The sequence below is a fragment of the Chamaea fasciata genome, unplaced genomic scaffold (assembly GCF_029207755.1).
Source record: "Chamaea fasciata isolate MVZ Bird 193981 ecotype frontalis unplaced genomic scaffold, bChaFas1.0.hap1 SCAF_28, whole genome shotgun sequence".
NCBI lineage: Eukaryota > Metazoa > Chordata > Aves > Passeriformes > Sylviidae > Chamaea > Chamaea fasciata.
The window spans coordinates 5,654,927-5,669,263 of record NW_027094113.1 but is presented as its reverse complement, the minus strand read 5'-3'; the positions used below and the strand labels follow the sequence as shown (position 1 = coordinate 5,669,263).

Sequence of the window (14,337 nt, the reverse complement as noted above, 5' to 3'; positions counted from 1 at the left end):
AGAGTTGACTTTTCTTGTTGTCATCGTCCTTGAAGAAAGGAAAAATATATCAGGACTCGTGTGACTTCTCTGTGAACACAAAGTGCAAGGAACTTGGGAGGGGGAGGTCTTAAAACAACACCGGTTTCCTATAGCAGCAGCTGCTTTTGGTGCACACTGAAGCTTCTCTAGGCTTGTTTCAACGCTCTGCAGCAGTTAAGAGAGTACCACCTATTTAGGGGATACTGTAAAAGCTTTAGCTTTTCTAGAGATTTTCTCACCCCTTAAAACTGTATTTTATATTTCTATTTTTGTTACTTATATTTTTCTATTTTTGTATTTAATTTGTGTTGATTTGTTTATTTTTTAAACTATATGAATTCATTTACCTAACACATCAGAACCACAATGAATTAAAATTAAATTAGCCTCGTTTTCTAAGGGGTAAAGATTTAATTTTTATTTAATAATGTTGGCATGTTTTCTCTGTCATTGTTTTTTCTTGGGGGGCAGTGTTTGTAGGGGCTTTTGTTTTGGTTTTTGTTTTTCTGTTTGCTTTGTTTGGGATTTCTTTGTTAATAAACAAAGAGGTTCAGAGAGGCACAAAATAAAATGTCAACTTTGTTTTATTGCTACCTCTGAAATACAACTCGACACCAAGTTATTGCTGGTAATACTGTGCATGGGTAGAATGAGACCTGTTAGGGGGTTGAAAGGAAAAAAGTGGCAGCATGGTGCTGAATAGCTCCTGCTTTACCAACATGAATTTGGTAAATTTCCTTGGAAATGTGCCCTACAATGTACAAAAACTCCAATTAGGATGGAAAACTGGAAAAAAAAAATATATTCTCTTACTAGAATCAGAGAGAGAAAAAACATCAAATAAAAGGAAGAAATAACATCTAAATCCCAGCTTGCCTGGAAAACAAGCTTAGGCATTTCTAACACTGCAAACTTTTGGAACAGTCATCAAGTTGGTGGAAGTTCATGGAACAACAAATTTAAATCTGCTTCCTCTGCTCTAAGTTTAAAGGGAAGTGGAAATTCAACAGGTCCAGCTACTCCTATCCAAGAATGATCTGTGTTTTGTGGGAGTAACAATGCAAAGAAACTCGAATCTTACTTGGATTTGACATCGGAAACTCTCAGCAGAGTTGGGAAGTTTCAGTGGAACAAAAGCACCACACTTCCTGCAATAACAAAATTGGACTCGGCAAGTCAGGAATTTTATTTACACATCCACGGACGAGGAGGGGGATGACACCAGGAATACACTCCAGCTGAAAGCAAGGATTTATTGGAAAAGGCAGGAAATCAAACTGACAGTCTCTGTCCAGTTATGGCCAGGCAATTATCCAGGAGTCAGAAAGAAAAGTGGGAACCTTGGACTGGGATAAGGCCTTCCAGTGGCTTCACTTCCTACTGGCTCTCTCCTTTTCGCCAACTACCTGCAAGAGGAAAAGCAACAGGAATAAAGTCTCAAACAGGATGGCCTTGGTCCAGGCAGACTGAAATGCAGCTCCCAGGGAGGGAGGCCAGGTTGTGCCTCGGGGAGCTCCGGGAATCTGGGATTGCCCGTGGGATTAAAGGGCTGGAAAAGCACACCCACCTGCCAGGTTCAGTGCTGGGACCGAGCAAGGCCGGGGCTCGGGGGCAGCAGTCAGAGCTGGGACTGCAGGAGAACACCCCAAACCCGGGTTAAACATCCGGCACGACACGCAGCACGCTCCGGGAGAAACTCGGGTGGGAGAAGCCCCGGGATGCTCCACGTTCCTTGCCCTTGGCAGCTGTGCCAGGGCCTCCATCAGAATGCTGACCTCACCGTGCAGCTCCTACAAAATAGGAGAACTTATGGGAATCGCCCAGCAATCCATGGACTTCCAGTTATTAAGAACCACAGCTGCAGCGAAAGGTGTACAAACTCTACCGCAAACCAGTAGGTCTGAGGAGACGCAGGAATTCATTCCAGAGGTGGCATGTTGGTGTTACTACTTTAAGCTCCTGCCGCTAGAACATATTTGTACAATAAATTCATTATTGAGGCAGCTAAATTGAAATTAGAGTTTTTACAGTAAAGTTGGCCAAAAAAGAGAGTCTCAAAATTAAGATACAGGCCGTACAGTTATTTTAAAAAAAAAGTTCTCATTCATGAGCATAACCTGCCAGCCTCTCATGTTTTCAGTCCTTACCATTTATTTTTACCAAGGTGATGATTAAAACCTTGTCAAAAGCTCAAAAAAAAAAAAAAACAACCCAGGACAAGGCAGGTGTTTTCCCAAGTACCCCCAGTGTGGAGCTGTGTCAGCCACAAGTGTTTGCTCCCTCAGCCCAGCCCGGAGCAGGCTCCAGCTGCTGCCCAGGGGTTACCAAGGGACTCACCTGTTTCAAGCTGTAAACGCAGGTGGCCTGCACTGGAGTGCCAAAAAATGTGAAATATGTGACTCTCACCTTGAATAGCGATCGATCTTCTCAGGGGAGCCCCTCACCCAGGATGGGGGGCTCTGCCACGGATTTCATCCCTCTGCATCTGAAAGAAAGTTGGGACAAAAGTCAGAGTGCTGCAGGACACCTTGACAGCCCCAGACATCTTGTGGCAATCTAGGAATACCCTCGACAGCCCTACTACACCCCACATCACAAAGTTCACATCCCCGGGACTCGTCCTATTACCCCTACACCCAGACTGAGCAGCAAGGCAGAGCAGCTCCGGGCCAAACACACACCAACACCCGTGACACAGCACAGGACAAACGAGGGGACACAACAGGGACAGAAAACTCTGGGCAAGAAGAATGACCCTGAGGGTCCAGAGAACTTGGGATCTCGCCGCCATCTTGGTAGTGGAACCCACTAAAATGCCCCCTCGGCCGCTCACACAAGCGCCTGACTCAATGGACTGCCGCCCGCGGCGCCGCTGCGCCCCCATCCCGTGTCCGCACACCCGCAGACGCCGCGGAAAAGCGCGCCCGGACGGCTCCGGGGTCCGGGTGGCGCGCGCAGGCAGCCGGCTGCCACGCGCCCGGGCTCCTTGCCTTTTTCCCTCCCTTTCGGCCCCGAGCTGCGGGCGGGCGGGCGGCAGCGCCGCCCCCGAGCTCACAATGCGGGGCTGCCACGCGCGTCGGGGACGGGCGGGGGGGGACAGCTGCACTACCGCTCTTTGCCCACAGGGTGGCAGCACTGCCGCACGGCTCCGGCGGGACGGTCATGGGGGACAGCTGCACTACCGCTCTTTGCCCACAGGGTGGCAGCATTGCCGCACAGATCAGGCGGGACGGGCGGGAGGGACAGCTGCACTACCGCTCTTTGCCCACACGATGGCAGCATTGCCGCACAGATCAGGCGGGCCGGGCGGGAGGGACAGCTGCACTACCGCTGTTTGCCCACACGGTGGCAGCATTGCCGCACAGATCGGGCGGGCCGGGCGGGGGGGAAGCTGCACTACCGCTCTCTGCCCACAGGGTGGCAGCACTGCCGCGCGGCGGCGCGGAGCGGAGCCATAAACGAACGTGCCCAGAAATGCCCTGGCGAACAGCCTCCGGAATAAATGGCCCAAAAGACCCCCGAGCACACCTGCGAGAACCCTGCCAGCAACCAGACCGAAACAAAAAAGCCTTTCGTTCATGCTCTATTTCAATATTTTTTATCTTTGTGATTCTGATATTTACATTAATCATTACAATTCAGCTTTTATATTATGTACATTATACATCATGTATTATGTTTATTATACTATTATATTTATTATATATATTAAGTATAGAAAGTGATATATAAAATAATTTATTATTTATTATGTAATGTTATAAATAATAATACATTTCATTGAAATATCATGATTATGTACATTATAGATGTTTATATTATGTATATTATATATATTTATAAAACGTGTAGTATGTAATAATATATTGTGTATTTATTATTTATATTATTTTTCATATCCTATACTTTTTGTTATTTTTCTTTTTCATTATTTTTTAATTCGTTTGTTTATATTTTAAACGATATTTTACACTAGATGAATTCATTAACCTAACACATCAGAAACACAATTAATTTGAATTAAATGAGCCTGGTTTTCTAAGGGGTAAAGTTTTAATCTTTATTCAAATAATATGGGCATGTTTTCTCTTTCTCTATGGTTTTCTTTTGGTGGGTTGCGGGGGAGTTTATTTTGTGGGTTTTCTTTTTTTGTTCGCTTTGTTTTGGAGTTCTTTGCTAATAAACAAGCAGGGTCGGAGAGTTCAAAATAAAACGTCTACTTTGTTTTTATTGCCCCCTCTGAAATACGCCTCGACAGCCTGGACAGCAGGCTGCTGCTGGTAACACTGTGCACGGGTAGGAGGAGACCTGGTCGGGGCTGGGAAGGAAAAAACGGCACCACGGTGGTCACAGCTTTCTCCCTTCAGGAGTTTTATGGAGCAGAAAATACAGAGCTTTTGCCAACTGCGCTCTCTATGACATCCCGACGTCCAGCGGGCACGGAGGTCATTTCTCATCTTTCTTGCCAACAGCCAAACCCCCAGGCGCCCGGGGGAAGAAAGAGTATGGGGAAAAAAAAAAGGAACAAAGAAAACATGAAAAAATAAACCAAAACTATAGAAAATAATAAATAAAATTAAAATACCAAAAGAAAAAAATTTCAAAGTAACAAAAAAGTGGAAAAAAAATTTAAACAAAAAATTAAAATAAAAAACTAAAAGTAGTTTTAACAAGTAAATAAATAGCTAAAGAAAAAAATATAAAAATTAAAAAATGGAAGAAAAAGTCTTTGAAAAACCACAAAACGCAACATGAGAAACCACAACAAAAGAGCATAAAAATACAAAAATAACAAGAAATAAAATACAAAATTAAATAAATGCAGCTTTCACCTCCTGCCACTGCCTAAAAAAGCACCATGGCTTTCCTCAATTATGCAGCAATAAGGGAAACAAACCCAGTGCCCCCCAGAACAGAAGGTTTTCTAGACAATTCCCACTTTTGCTTGGAAACAAATTCTATTTTAGTGGGAAGCTCATTTTGGACAAACACCCAAATGTGCCAAGGTAGGAAAGAACCAGCCCCCTGTGTCCAAGGAACAGCAGCTAGGCCTGGATTCAGGTTTTAATGGCATTTATGTAATTAAAAATGCAGTAAATTGAACCTTACAAAGATATGAATCATGGCAAATACTTCAAAGTTTTTTTGGGAATGCACAGAATTTTGTGGAGATGGTGCTGGACAATTCCTGATTTACCAACATTATTTGGGTAAATTTCCTTGGAAATGTGCTCTACAAGGTACAAAAATTCCAATTAGGATGGAAAATTGGAAAAAAATAAACATTCCCTTACTAGAAGCAGAGAGAGAAAAAACATTAAATAAAAGGAAGGAATAACATCTAAATCCCAGCTTGCCTGGAAAACAAGCTCAGGAATTTCTAACACTGCAAACTTTTGGAACAGTCATCAAGTTGGTGAAAGTTCATGGAATGATGATTTAAAATCTGCTTCCTCTGCTCTAATTTTAAAGGGAAGTGGAAATTCAACAGGTCCAGCTACTCCTATCCAAGAATGATCCGTGTTTTGTGGGAGTAACAATGCAAAGAAACTCGAATCTTACTTGGATTTGACATCGGAAACTCTCAGCAGAGTTGGGAAGTTTCAGTGGAACAAAAGCACCACACTTCCTGCAGTAACAAAATTTGACTTGGCAAAAGTCAGGAATTTTATTTACAAATCCAGCACTATTATCCTATTACCCCCACACCCAGACTGAGCAGCAAGGCAGAGCAGCTCCCGGCCAAACACACACCAACACCCGTGACACAGCACAGGACAAACGAGGGGACACAACAGGGACAGAAAACTCTGGGCAAGAAGAATGACCCTGAGGGTCCAGAGAACTCGGAATGAGATGACCGAGGCGAGACGGAAGGTGAGCTGGCCAGGCTCAGAGAACCCTGCAGGAACAAGATGCCATCGGGATGACTTATCCCAAGAAATGCAGAGATGGATGCCCGAGAATCCTACGGTCAGAATCCTCCACCTGTCTTTGCATTCTCACAAGACCTAACCCGCCGGAATGGATCAGGGCGGTGCACGGCTGTCAGTACAGCTCAGAACAAGACCTGAAAAGGCATCGGACTGGATGCTTGTGAAGAGAGATGGATTCTGATGAGTGTCCGAGCAGCTGAGACAAAGGCACCTGGCTGAGGAGCACAGAGATCAGAAATGCTAAGACTGATGCCAGGGGTTTTGATAGGCTCCTCAAAGGACTAAAGGAAAAGACAAGACACCAAACAGACACAGAGTGCACAACAGACAAGCGACACAACACACACCAGGACTGCTCTGCCCTGCACACCTCAGCACTGAGATGAAAAATGAGACTTTCCCTTAATGTAGCCTAAGGGGTCACATCTTGGTGCCCCCAACTCCAAATCTGACTTAAAAAACCCCTCCCGGTGATCCCTGCCCTGGCATCCTGCTTTCATCCCCTCTGTGAGCCATCACCCTCCACTTATCTCTCAGGCATCCAGGGAGGCAAATCCCTGCCAGGTCCAAAGAAGGCCTCTCCCTCAGGGAAACTGCTGTCGCCGGGCTGTTGTCTCTTAGTCAGCTGCAACAAAGAAAACCAAACACGAATGCGTGATCTTAGCAGCCCATCACCCAAAACCCGACAATTCTGCTACTCACTGTCTCCTAAGCTTGCCCGTGTCCTCGGCCCCGTGCTTCAGCTGCGCTCAGAGGCCAACGCCGGCGTCGCAGGGTCTGCCTGGGTAAAGAGCAGACAAGGTGACGTGGCAGCGCTGGAACTTGAGGGGACCCTCCCTCCTCCTCCTTCTCCTCCCTGACTCACCTCAACTCCTCGCCCGTTATCCAAGCCTACCTGGATGGGGCCTTCACAAGGAGAAGATCAAGGCTCCATCACAGACTCCTGGAATGCTCCCGGAGGGCTCACGGGTGAGGTGACGCGGGTCTGTCGTCCCGTTGGTGAGAGGGGAGCTCGGCCTCCTGCGAGTGGACTCCCTAAAACACACAATAACGGAGGCTTAGAGTTGCACCAGCGAGTGAGGCTTGAACAATAGCAACTGCTTCTGTCCACCCATCGCTGCTCACCTCGCCCACGTCAGCTTGACTGCTGAGATCCGGCTTCACCACCTAAAAATAAAGACAAAGAACAGAGATGTAACACGGCCACCATTTACACCTCCCCTGCAAACAGAAACAGGGACTGACCTTCTCAGGGGAGCCCCCTCACCCAGGATGGGGGGCTCTGCCACAGATTTCATCCCTCTGCATCTGAAAGAAAGTTAGGACAAAAGTCAGAGTGCTGCAGGATACCTTGACAGCTCCACATATCTTGTGGCAACCTAGGAATACCCTCTACAGCCCTACTACACCCCACATCACAAATTTCAAGCCCCCGGCACTATTACCCTCGTACCCCTACACCCAGACTGAGCAGCAAGGCAGAGCAGCTCCAGGCCAAACACACACCAACACCCGTGACACAGCACAGGACAAACGAGGGGACACAACAGGGACAGAAAACTCTGGGCAAGAAGAATGACCCTGAGGGTCCAGAGAACTCGGAATGAGATGACCTAGGTAAGATGGAAGGTGAGCTGGCCAGGCTCAGAGAACCCTGCAGGAACAAGATGCCATCGGGATGACTTATCCCAAGAGACGCAGAGATGGATGCCCGAGAATCCTACGGTCAGAATCCTCCACCTGTCTTTGCATTCTCACAAGACCTAACCCGCCGGAATGGATCAGGGCGGTGCACGGCTGTCAATACAGCTCAGAACAAGACCTGAAAAGGCATCGGACTGGATGCTTGTGAAGAGAGATGGATTCTGATGAGTGTCCGAGCAGCTGAGACAAAGGCACCTGGCTGAGGAGCACAGAGATCAGAAATGCTAAGACTGATGCCAGAGGTTTTGACAGGCGCCTGAAAAGACTAAAGGAAAAGACAAGACACCCAAAAGACACAGAGTGCACAACACACACAACCCACCCTGGGACTGCTCTGCCCTGCATACCTCAGCACTGTGGTCCAAAATGAGACTTTCCCTTTTTCTAGTCTAAGGGGTCACATCTTGCACCCCTCCATCTCCAAACCTGACTCAAAAAATCCCTCCCAGTGATCCCCACCCCAGCACCCCGCTTTCATCCCCTCTATGACTCCGAGCCCTCCGCTTATCTCTCAGATGTCTGGGGAGGTGAAGCCACGTCGGGTCCCAAAGAAGGCCGCCTCTCCCTCAGTGAAAATCCTGCTGTAACGGGGCTGCTGTCTCCTAGTCAGCTACAATAAAGAAAACCAAATATCAAAGCATAATCTTAGCTGCACATCAGCCAAAAACCAGCAGCTCTGCTACTCACCATCTCTTCAGCAGGCCTGGGTCCTCGGGCCCCGTGTGTGCTTCAGCTGAGCTCGGAGGCCGACGCTCGCAGCGCCAAAGCCTTAGAGGCATTACTGGCACCGAGCCCACCCACCGTGGCCTCCATTAGGGCTGTGAGCATCCCCGGTTAGAGCAGGACAGGAACGCAGGGTGGACATCCCCGGTGAACCTCAACCCTGTGGACTCGGCCCCACCACTGTCACTTCCTGCCTGGCCCTAGCTTAGGGTTACTGCCTGCACCTCTCAGGACTTCTAGCATTGCCTTGCCATTAGGATTGCTGCCTGCACCTGCTCTCAGGGAAACAGTGTTGGCAGCAGCGCTGTGAGGACCGGGATACCTGTACTCTGACTTGTATCCTAGGCTGTACCCCTGATTTTCACTGTGTGTTCTCTAGTCCTTGAGTCCTTTACCTCAGCCTCTGTGTGCATCACTGTAACCTCCCCCCTTCTGAACCCTGCTTCTTCAGAGCCCTAGACCTTGCAGCCGGGGACGCTCTGCACCGTTAGGGTCCAAAGAGCTGTCCCGCACGCAGGACAGGTACATCCACAGTTGTTCCCTGCCTACCCTAAACGTGGCCCTGAGACAGGGCAGAGGCTGACAGAGCCGAACTCTTTGCGGTGGCAAAAGGCACGAAGCCTTACCAACCGCCGCCTCGAGAGGGAAATCAGGAGCACTTCCACCGGCTGCAGAGAGACAGGGAATCCCAGGGTGGGTGGGGCGGGAAACCCCCGTTATCCCCAGCCCTGTTGGATCCTGCTCCCCACTATCGCTTCCTGCCTGGCCCTAGCCTGACAGTGTCTGCACATGTCAGAGCTTCTGGTGTGTTCGTGCACTAGGGCTGCTGCCTGCACCTGCTCTCAGGGGAAGTGTGCTGGTAGCAGTGCTGTGAGGGCCGCTACACCTGTACTCTGACTTGTATCCTAGCCTGTACCCCTGATTTTCACTGTGTCCTTTACCTCTCAAGCCCTCCTTCAGCCTCTGTGTGCCACTGTAAACTCCCCCTGCTGAACCCTACTAACCCTACACCTTGCAACTGGCATTGCTCCTAATCAGGACACTCCTGGGCCAGGAATCCCCTGCTGCAGCCCAACCCTGTGGACTCTAAAAGAAGGCCAACAATGTGAAGCTCCCTAGAACGTAGAGATGGGTCAGAACTGCCCTGCCCAGCGAAGGCTCTGGTGATGCTGAGGAGAAATCCTCACCCTTTACTCCTGAGGGGACCACCCCACTAGGGCCCTCTCCTCTAAGCTAACTTTAAATCACCTCCCGGGAATGAAAAGGTTTTTCCCCTTTTCCGAACCGCTGGCCCTAACACTTAGCTTTTGGAACACGAGCTGAAAATCCATCCTTGACAGAAATGAATGCGTCAGCACCATGGATGTCGAGACGTTCTCTACGTCCACTTCAGGGCTGCCGTATCCAGACTTTGCCTCCGCATCCCCTCACGCTTCCTAGGATCACAAACCAGAAAATGTGACTATCCCCCTCCAGAAGAGTAATCCCCAGGGCTCCTCTGCACCACTGTCCCAGTTCCCCCTCAGATCTTCACTCCACTCCAGAGGCCGCCCAGAGTGTACCCAGCAAAAGGAAAACACTTAGCACATCACTCACCTATGGGTCACCCTGCCTAAAGGCCAACTCCCCGGCTCCCTCTTTTCCTTAGCACGTGCCTAGGACAGCAGCAGCACCTACAAAGAAACAAAAAAAGCAAAAAATGTATGCTGAGTTACTGTGAAACAGCAACCTCTCCAGTCGGATTGAAGCACGCCACAAGTATACCTTAATGCTGCACCCATCTGGCCTCTGGCATCCGGGGCCAGCACATCTGGCAAGGGGACCACCTAAAATTAAAACAAACAAACAGACAGTGAATGCTTAGAGTTGCACAAGTAAGACCTGAGCAATAGTAACTGCTTCTGTCCACCAGTCGCCGCTCACCTTGCCCACATCGCCTCGACTGGTGAGATCCAGCTCCGCCTCCTAAAGATAAAGACAAAGAACAGAGCTGTAACACGGCCACCATTTACCCCTCCCCTGCAAACACAAACAGTGACTGACCTTATCAGGGGAGCCCACCTCACCAGGGATGAGGCGCTCTGCTATGAGTTTAATCCATCTGCATCTGAAACAGAGGACAAATGTCAAAGGGCTGCAAAATACCTTGACAGCTCCAGACATTTTGTGGCAATTTAGAGATATCCTCTATAGGCCTACTACACCCCACATCACAAATTTCAAGTCCCTAGGGCTGTTACCCTACTACCCCTACACCCAGACTAAGCAGCAAGGCAGAGCAGCTCCAGGCCAAACACACACCAACACCCGTGACACAGCACAGGACAAACGAGGGGACGCAAAACTCTGGCAAGAAAAATGACCCTGAGCGTCCAGAGAACTTGGGACAAGATGACCGAGGTGAGACTGAAGGTGAGCTGGCCAGGCTCAGAGAACCCTGCAGGAACAAGATGCCATCGGGATGACTTATCCCAAGAGACGCAGAGATGGATGCCCGAGAATCCTACGGTCAGAATCCTCGACCTGTCTTTGCATTCTCACAAGACCTAACCCGCCGGAATGGATCAGGGCGGTGCACGGCTGTCAGTACAGCTCAGAACAAGACCTGAAAAGGCATCGGACTGGATGATTCTGAAGAGAGATGGATTCTGATGAGTGTCCAAGCACAAGGTACAACAGCATCAGCACCTGGCCAAAGAACAAGGAGATGTTAAGAACAATGTCTGGCATTTCCAATGGGCCCCTTAAAGGGCAAAGGCAAAGCACACACCCCACGAGATGCTCAGAAGACACAGAGTGCACAACAGACAAGTGACACAACATACCCTGGGACTGCTCTGCCCTGTGCACCACAGCACTGTGAGATCTTCCCTTTATGCAGCCTAAGGGGTCACATCTTGGACATCCCCATCTGCAAATCTGACTGAAAAATCCCTCCCAGTGACCCCTGCCCTAGCACTCCCCTTTCATCTCCTCTGTGGCCCCGAGCCCTTCGCTTATCTTTGGGATGTTTAGGGATGAGATAAATCCACATCATGTGCCAAAGAAGGTCGCATCTGCCTCTCAGAATTCCCTGCTGTGTTTTAGTCAGGTACCATAAAGAAAACCAAACATCAATGCATGATCTCAGTAGATCTGTTGGCTGGTCAGTGATGGGGTCTCAGCATAATACCAGTGGACCACCTAAAACACACAAACAATAACGGATGCTTAGAGATGTCCCAGAAATGCCACTGCCCTGACCACACAAATATATGAATTCTAGAAAAGAAAACACAAAAAATAGTCCACCAAAAAAAAGCCAACTATTATTTCTCTCAGTCCAATTACAATCAAAATAACTCTTATGTCTAATCCCTTCAAAAAACCTCCAAAATATATACCCAGAACCCCCCATCCTAAAACTAAAAGATCCATTCAACTATAAACAATGACTCCCAAATTATCCATAACTATAGAACACACACTATAGCCAAACAAGCTAAATAAATAAACCCCTCCCACACAATAAACAATGATCTGATTGTAATTATTAGGAAACCTTAAAAAACTAAGTACTGCACATTACCTCAAACCCACCAAAAAATCACTACTCACCATGATAAAAGCCACCACCAAATAAATAAAACCCTCCCCTATATCTCACACTACAACCAATTACATCACCATAAACCTCAGGAAACAGATCCTTGGAAAACATAACACCCCACAAAAAAAAAAAATTCAACAACAAAACTCAGTTTAAAAGCAACCTAATCCACATATAAACTAATATACCTAACATGAAATAAATAGACCATATCCTTCATCATGTACCATCTCCAAGTAAAATAAAGCTACACAAAAAGTTATTAATAGCCACTTTAAAACCATTATACGGAAAAAAACTAAAAAAAAAAAAAAAAAAAATTAAAAGCTGCATCTAACAAAACACCCAAAGTTCAACCAGCCAAGGTAGCCCTACCTAATCTGAATCCCTATACCCAATGAACAAAACCCCAATAACGCACAGCAGAAACCTATCAAAGAAAGCTATTTAATTCTGCCTCAAGTACAAACCCACTCATAAAGTTATCCTCACCCAGAAACCAAATTACTTGTAATAAATAATGCCAAAAAAAAACTATTAAAAGACCACATATTATGAAAGAAAGTAACAGTGAATAAAAACCACATATAAGTACCCGTACTTATTAAAAATCGAGGTGAAAAGAAATCCCTCTCAGTTTAAACACAGACAGCAACGGAGAAGGAGTTTCGCCACTCAATTTAAACTCCTTTTGCTTTCATAACCCCTTTTTCTCGTGGGAGCACCAGAAAAAGACAAGCAAAGCAAAGCTGAAAAGGAGAAAAATCCCCCCTACTACTCCACAGTGGCTTACCTACTGCTGCTGTCTGGCACAAAGAAACACTCAACATCCCCGTGCTCCTGCAGGCGTTGTAAGAGGCTTTCGCTGCTGCTGCAAAAAAAAACCAACCAACCAACCAACCAAAAAAAAAAAACCAAAAAAAAACCACACTTAGAAACCCAACATGAATTCCTCACCCTCCGCAGCTTGATGGAAAACTGAACTGAGGCTCCTCTGTTAAACCGTTCCCGGCAGGAACCGCCCCCTCATCACCCTGAAAACTCACACCTGCAGCTGGGTCTGCTCCCTCGTTATCCTGACAGCTCACACCTTTGCCTGCTCTGTTCTCCTCTCATCGTTTTCATCTCACACCTGGGGATGCTCTGTCCCCTCACCATCCTGTGACAGCTCTCACCTTGCAGCTGCTGCCACTCCGAGTGAGGGCAGGGGCAGAGCGGAGTTGCTGCTCACCCCCCAGACACTTTGTCTGCACCTGACACGCTGGGGCACCGGGCTTTCCTTGCTATGGATAAGGATCCCTCTTCTCCTGCAGGTGCCCAAGGCTGAAACTGGGATTCCACCTCCAAAAGTCCATATGCCTGAGATCCATAATTCCTAAGGAAATTCCCCAGCAATCGTTACTCTTCATTTACAATTTTTTCTTTGGAATCATTACTACCTTGTCTTCCTGTGGAAGTGTTTCAAACATTCATTGAGGGATCAAGAGACTGGTTGGCTTGTTTGTGACTTAGCTGACAATCTCAGGCTAAATCCAACACCCAGAATTACGGAGAGGGAGGGAGACCGTTTATAAATACTCCCCTTCCTGGAAACTTAGTCTTTTATCAGAGATCCCCCGAATACATTTACTTTCTTCCCAACAGCACCGCTCCGGCAGAGATCCCACTACTCAGACCCAAATCGAACACAAACCCGCCACGGGGGCGACGGGGCGGGCCGGGGCTGGGCCGGTCTCAGTGCCGGGGCGGAGCCCGGACCGGCGCCGAGGGAGCGCGGCCGAGGCCGGGGCCAGGGGGGACCGGGGCAGGGGGATCGGGCGGAGCCCCGGGCCCTCAGAGCGGGGCCGGGGCCGGGGCCGGGGCCGGGGCCGGGGCCGGGGCCGGGGCCGGGGCCGGGGCCGGGGCCGGGGAGGATCGGGGGAGCGGGGCCGCATGATCGGGGCCGAGGAGGACTGAGGGAGGGGGCGGAGCCCCGGGCCCTCAGAGCGGGGCTGGAGCGAGGCCGGGGCGGAGACCGGGGCGGGGCCGGGGCGGAGACCGGGGCGGGGCCGGTGGAACGGGGCCGGGGCGGGGGTGATCGGGGCCGGGGGGGACCTGCGCGGGGCCGGGCCAGGGCCGGGGGCTCGGGCAGAGCCCCGGGCCCTCAGAGCGGGGCCGGGGCCGGGGCCGGGGGAAACCGAGGGAGCGGGCGGAACCCCGGTCCCTCAGAGCGGGGCTGGGGCGGGGCCAGGCGGAGTCCGGGGCGGGGCCGGGGCGGGGCCGGGGGAGCGGGGCGGGGGCCGGGGTGATCGGACCGGGAGGGACCGGGGCTGGGGCCGGGCCGGGGCCGAGAGATCCGGCGGAGCCCCGGGCTCTCAGAGCGGG

General features: G+C 49.4%; 3 long non-coding RNA genes across 4 annotated transcripts; all 3 read right to left on the bottom strand.

Annotated features, from left to right (window-relative positions):
* Nucleotides 1-1,183: 1,183 nt before the first annotated feature.
* Nucleotides 1,184-2,584, bottom strand: LOC136302241 (uncharacterized). The gene is made up of 3 exons (XR_010724024.1): nucleotides 2,428-2,584; nucleotides 1,589-1,811; nucleotides 1,184-1,427 (listed from the first exon to the last, which is right to left on the bottom strand). It is a non-coding gene; the product is annotated as an uncharacterized lncRNA (long non-coding RNA).
* Nucleotides 2,585-6,653: 4,069 nt separating this feature from the next.
* LOC136302422 (uncharacterized) lies at nucleotides 6,654-7,156 on the bottom strand. Of its 2 annotated transcripts, none has more exons than XR_010724059.1 (3): nucleotides 7,083-7,156; nucleotides 6,823-6,992; nucleotides 6,654-6,738 (listed from the first exon to the last, which is right to left on the bottom strand). It is a non-coding gene; the product is annotated as an uncharacterized lncRNA (long non-coding RNA). The 2 variants fall into 2 exon arrangements; XR_010724060.1 differs by having other exon boundaries at nucleotides 6,853-6,992.
* A 1,228-nt stretch (nucleotides 7,157-8,384) lies between these two features.
* LOC136302227 (uncharacterized) lies at nucleotides 8,385-12,922 on the bottom strand. Its single transcript, XR_010724021.1, has 7 exons — nucleotides 12,767-12,922; nucleotides 11,480-11,567; nucleotides 10,428-10,491; nucleotides 10,308-10,349; nucleotides 10,149-10,210; nucleotides 9,981-10,057; nucleotides 8,385-9,820 (listed from the first exon to the last, which is right to left on the bottom strand). It is a non-coding gene; the product is annotated as an uncharacterized lncRNA (long non-coding RNA).
* Between the last annotated feature and the right edge of the window lie 1,415 nt (nucleotides 12,923-14,337).